Raw genomic sequence first — 5,585 nt, forward strand, 5'->3', positions numbered from 1 at the left:
GCCTGGCAAGCGCAAGGTCGTGAGTTTGGTTCCCGGTACCGAAAAAAAAAAAAAAAAAAAAAAAAAAAAAAAGAAAACAAAGAAAGCACAGGAATCTCTTTGCCAAGTTTTATCAATAGAAGGAAAAGCAGCCCTTCTAAGTCACTTTGCCCATCGGCCTGGCAGGTCCCCTTTCAGCTCTCTGACCTCTGTGAGATTTTCCTCTCTGTTCAGCCATGGTTGCCTTAGGCAGAGTCCTGCCGTCCCAGGCTATTATCCCAAACAGCTACATCGGCTTTCTATTACAGGCTTGGTCTGTCATCCCAGGGACCATAGAGAATGACCCACGGGGGGGCTCAGCCTGCAGTCTAGGGATGTCCCCGTTTACTGTACCCCTTCCCCACCCACTGATCCACACCCTCCAAAGGCTGCATCCTCCATGGAAACCCACAAGCAGGCCAAATAAACAAAATTAGTGACCGAAAGCTGTGGGAGCTTGCCCCACTTTAAGGACTTGTGAACATTCTTCCGAAAGGCAGAGAGGTATTTAAATAAGACAGGGTGTCACTGGGATACATAATTTAAGAGTGGCAGGAGGAGGAGGAGGTGGCAAGAGGGTCTGCTACCCAGATTTATAAACTCAGCAGGGGCAGCTCTGGGTAGCCATGACTGGAGGACAGAGACTGGACACTGTGTACATTCCTATCACCGTGCATCTCCAAGCCTCTTAGTAAACTCTCAGGGCGACCTGGCCCTGCCTCTACACCCCCAGGTCCCAGGCAGTGAGGACACTTCCTGACAAAGTGGCCCAAACAGGATCAAAAGTATAATCAAGCCCAAGAGCTTTTGTGCCTTGATGATGGGTCCCTTTCCCACCAACCCCACAGCCCAGCCCTGTGGGGCAGCTGAGGACACAGGGGTAGCTCACCAGCCAGCCTCCATGGCCAGAGTGTGGACCCGAAGGCTGAGGGCTCTGGGCACAGCACATAGGCCCAGGAACGAGGCCAAGCCCGTGGAGATGCCGTTGGTGGCCAGGGCACTGCAGAGTGAGGAGGAGGCTAAAACTTGGTGTAAGGTCCTCTGCCCCGCTATGCTGGCTCCCTTGTGCAAACTGGGGAGCAGGCCTGGACCTCCCAAGGGAAGCCACATGGGGATGCAGATTGGAACTGTGGAGCCCCAGGGATGAGGGGAGAGCACCTCAGGAAGATGAGGCTGAGGCCAGCTAGACACAGCAGGTGCAGGTACAGCAATGTCCAGCAGGGGAACCCCCCTCCCCTGGCCTCCTCTCAGCGGGCTCCTCCAAGTCACCTGTCGCCCTTCTAATGGGATTTCAGTATCATAAGGAGGAGGGTGGTGGGGTCCTTGGGTTATGTCTAGCTATACTCCAAGCTTTATCCTGTCTCCCCAATCTACCTCTGCTCTTCATTAGCTAAAGGAGGAATAGTCTCTCCTGCCAGGCTCCCTAGAATGAAGAATCCGAGACTGTACCAGCCCACATCTCCAAGGGCCCAAGTGCACCTCACACACCGCCAGCGCCTTCCCCCAGGGCGAGAAGAAATCCTCTGTCCAAAACACAGCCACACTCTTGGCCCTAATCCAGGCTCTCTAAGCCCAAACGGCAGCCGGAAGCCAGCACAGCACACTCCCCAACCCACGCATCTCAGCCAGGCTTTGCTTTGCTCAGCCCTCAGGTCACCTGCAAGAAAAGTTTCCGGTAAGCAAATGTGGGTGGAAACCTAAAACAGCCCCGACTTCAGACTCCTCACTCACAGGCTTCGGAAAGAAGGTCCTGGCCGGTCTCTGGCGGTTGAGAGGAATCCCAGTTTCTTTCCTGTCATTGTCCCAGGACCAATTGTGGCCAGAACCGAGACTGCCCTGTGACAAACTGTCAGCGCATTCCTTTACACACTCACTCATCATATGTAAGGTACTTACTATAGCCCCGGCCCACTGTGGACACGGCCTCTGCAAATGCGTTCCTGTCCCCTGGGCGGCAGCCTCCTGGGAATAAAGTGCACACAGCAGATTGAGAAGCCTGGCGCTCAGCTTGTCCCCGCGGCGCACGGGTGCTGTGGAGGATCCACAACCCACACAGCACCCCAGACGTGAAACAGAACTCTGGGCCTCCCTGTCAGACCAGCGCCACTGTCTGCGGTCCCCAAGTCTCTCCGGGTTGAGCTGAGTGCAGAGTAAGCAATAGAAATGCAGAAGTGGCCCTGCCGCCTACTGCACCTGCCTCTTTCCGGCGCGAGAGCGCGCAAAGCTAGGTCCTCGGCGACCTCAGCCCGGCTCCGGACACAGCCCGAGACCGCAGCGCGGCGAGGAAGCGCCCGCGTCCCCACGTGGCTCCGGGGACGCGGACGGCCTCGGGACTGTCCATCACCCCGGGAGAAAGGGGGCGGATTGGCACGGACACTCTCGGGGTGTCGCGGCCTGCTCACCCCCGCACCTGCTGCTCGACCCGCCTCGCCAGGGAGCCCTGAGACCGTGCGTGTGGGGCGCGGGCACCTTCCCGCCGCCAGCCGGGGCGCAGAGGAAAGCAAGAACCCCAGGGCTGGAGGCGGAGGGTGAGCTCCGAGGCGCAACTTTCTTGAGCCGCAAGGCGGGCACGCCGGGACCCCGCGCCCCGGAGGCCCTTGGGGCGTCAGCACTCCCGGGGATCCCGGCGGCTGGGGGAGAGGAGACGGGACCCGCTCGGGAGGAGACAGCGGCCCGGGCCCGCACGGGCGCCGCGGGAAAACTTTGGGCAAGGCGAAGGGACGCGGGGAAGAGGACCGCCGGGTGCCGGCACCTTGCGCCCAGCATTGCGCGCCAGTGCCCCGCGTCCTGCCTGCGCCCCGGGCCCCGCCTGCGCCCGGCGCCCAGCTCGCGCAGCAGACTCCGTAGAGTTGGAAAGCGGGGGCGCCAAAGCGGGGCCGGGCTGGGCCAGCGATCTCCCGGCTGCGCTCAATCCGGGTAGGCTGGGCCGCCCCCGGGGTTGGGGGTCCGCGCCCCGCCCTCCTGCGCCCCTCAGCCCCTCCATCCTGCCTCCCGCCTCTTCGCCTTTATCAGCCCTACCGGGTCGGACTGTCCTCTCTCCTCTGTCTCTCGCTCTCCATCTCTCCCCACCCTTCTCCTCTCGCCTTTCTTCCTCCCCTCCCCTGCCCCTCCCTCGGGGCGGAGCTTCTCTCCGCCCTCCTAGACAATGCTGCGTCCCCTTCCAGCGCGAGGGTCTCCGCGCCCGCTGCCAGATTCTTCTGGGTCGAGGGAGGCGAGGAGGGCAGGAGCGAAGAGGGGATGAGCTGTGGCCTCTCGTCCCCGGCCACTGTCTTCGGCTCGCCTGGCGCTGTGACAGTCACTCCCAAACCCACCTAGAGCGCCCGGATTCCCCGTGCAGAGGATATGCAGTTTTGTGGGTTTGAGGTTGCCCCCACCCCTGCAACACCCTGGCTCATTCACAAAAGGTTTTGAGCCGGGCAGGGGCTAAGCGGGCCCCTTCCTTTCCGCGGGCTGAAGGACGTGACAGCAATATGAAGGAGGACAAGTTTCTTTGTCCATCTCTCACCTCCCCTTCCCCGCCAACCCTGGACCTCCTAGGGCCTCTGGGGAGGGGGCTTGAGCACCCCGGCCACGGATCCCGATCCTTTTACTAGGACTCTCCCTACTCCCACGTACCCCCACCCTGCAGAGAGGGTCGCCTCACCAAGTGGAAAGCAGGCTGTGAATGCGCGGCCAGCCCCCGAGATACAGCCCGACCAGCTCATCCGCCTGGAAGCCGAACATTCTTTACCAAATTCATTGTTTGGATCTTGGAATGTGTCTCCCTTAGAAACAATGTTATAAATGGGGATCTGCTTCCCAGGCCAGCCACAAAAGTCTGTTGAACCCAAAACGCAGCTGCGGATGGTGCTGAGAACTGTCAGCTACCCGAACAAGGAAGCCACTGATCAGCTCTTGGTATTGAGAATGAGGAAATAAATTTGGTTCTTTCCTCTTTGGATATAAACACAAACGTCTCCCATTAATTTCCCCGCTCCGGAGCCACTGTTCCTATTTCTTAAGCTTCTGCCTGTGGCAGGTAACAGGAAGACCCTGGGGGAAGGGAGGGTGTTTTTTTTCTTTTCCTCGGGGCAGAACTGCAGGGAGAGCTCAGGGGGAAGCCTGCCCAGAGCCTGCAGGGCTTCCAGTACCCCAGGAAGCCTTCTCTGAGGGGCTCTGTCTTCTCTCCTAGAGAGGCCTTCCCTGTCTCCCGCACACTCAGCAAAGGGAGCCATGAGCTCTGTCACTGGGGCTTGGAGTGCTGCTGTTCAGGACAGCCGGGAACTGCTGTCCAAAAATCCCTGCCTCCGTCTCGGGGTCCCTGGAGAGCAGCTCAGCGGCTTAGCTTAAATCAGGGAACCATGCTGTGACCATCCTCCAGGGCCACAGATGGGCCCCACCATCCAAACTGGGATGCCAGGAGCACTGAGCCTCGGCCCAGTTTAAAATCAAACACAGTTCTCCCTACTTATATTCTCCATCTTGTTGAATACACTGACTGATGGATCCATTGATCCAAGACATTGAAAAACATCTTGCTGTTCATCCGCTTCTCCATATAGAGGAGAAAGGAATCCCCCTTGTCCTTCAAGGCTGGCTGGGACCAGTACATCTGAGATGGAGATAATATTTGCAAATACAAAACAGATACATTAAAGACCACCCTTAAACTGTGTTTTCCAGCAGGCTTCCACCTTCAGGGACAGACCAGGGCACTCACGCGCAGGGAAGCAGACAGGTAAACAGTGGCTAAAGGTACTCGGGTGAGAAAGATGACAAAGCCAGGCACAGTAGTGTACACCTGTAGTCCCGGCCATTTGGGAGGCAGAGGCAGGATGATCACTTGAGCCAGCAGTGGGAAACCAGCCTGAGCAACACAGAAAAACCTTATCTCAATCAATCAATTAATCAATTAATAAAAAGAAGGACTGCAGGCATAGCTCAATAGGAGAGCTCTTGCCTAACACTCACAAAGCCCTGAGCTTGATTCCCAGCACTGCAAAAAAGAAAACCAACACCGCCCCCCTCAAAAAACTGCATATGAGAGCGACAGGTACAAGTAACTTTCTCGTAGCCACAATAAAAATGGTAAAAAGAAAAAGGTAAAATTAACCTTGATAAAAAGTATATTTAAAAAGTATATTTAAAAATTATCATTTCAACATGTAATAATATAAAGGAATTACTCATGAGGTATTTTAGTTCTGTTTTTATATGAAGGCTGAAATCCAGTATATTATTTCTCCTTCTGCACCTCAATTCAGACTGTTAAATTTTCCTCCAAATACTTGGTCTGTAGGCAGATTTTATAAAACTTCTAGTTGAAAAAACAGGTTCACATATGCAATTTATTCCAAACATACTTAAAACTTTCCCAGTAACTGAATCAAGTATCAGTGTATACATTTTAAAAATATATTTTAGGCTAGGCATGGTGGCACACACCTATAATCCCAACACTCAGGAGGCTGAGGCAGGAGGATTGCTGTGAGTTATAGGCCAGCCTGGGCTACACAAATGAGTTCAGGGCCAGCCTACATAGTGAGATCCTGTTGAAAAAAAAAAAATATATATATATATATATATAT

General features: G+C 55.5%; 1 protein-coding gene across 6 annotated transcripts in view; it reads right to left on the reverse strand.

Moving 5' to 3' along the window:
* Rassf2 (Ras association (RalGDS/AF-6) domain family member 2) overlaps window positions 1–3,784 on the reverse strand; it is a 42,214-nt gene extending 38,430 nt beyond the window's left edge. For 4 of the 6 annotated variants that reach the window (XM_005380820.2, XM_013512324.1, XM_013512321.1 and 1 more), the window contains exons 1-2: window positions 3,037–3,095; window positions 1,915–1,980 (exon numbers count right to left, since the gene is read on the reverse strand). The gene's annotated coding sequence lies outside the window, so the exon portion shown is untranslated. Of the gene's footprint in view, window positions 1–1,914; window positions 1,981–3,036; window positions 3,097–3,661 lie in introns of those variants that run through there. The other 2 variants (XM_013512322.1, XM_013512326.1) reach the window with 2 other exon arrangements.
* Window positions 3,785–5,585: the final 1,801 nt, after the last annotated feature.

The sequence above is a fragment of the Chinchilla lanigera genome, unplaced genomic scaffold, assembly GCF_000276665.1.
Source record: "Chinchilla lanigera isolate Chin_1 unplaced genomic scaffold, ChiLan1.0 scaffold00014, whole genome shotgun sequence".
Lineage (NCBI taxonomy): Eukaryota > Metazoa > Chordata > Mammalia > Rodentia > Chinchillidae > Chinchilla > Chinchilla lanigera.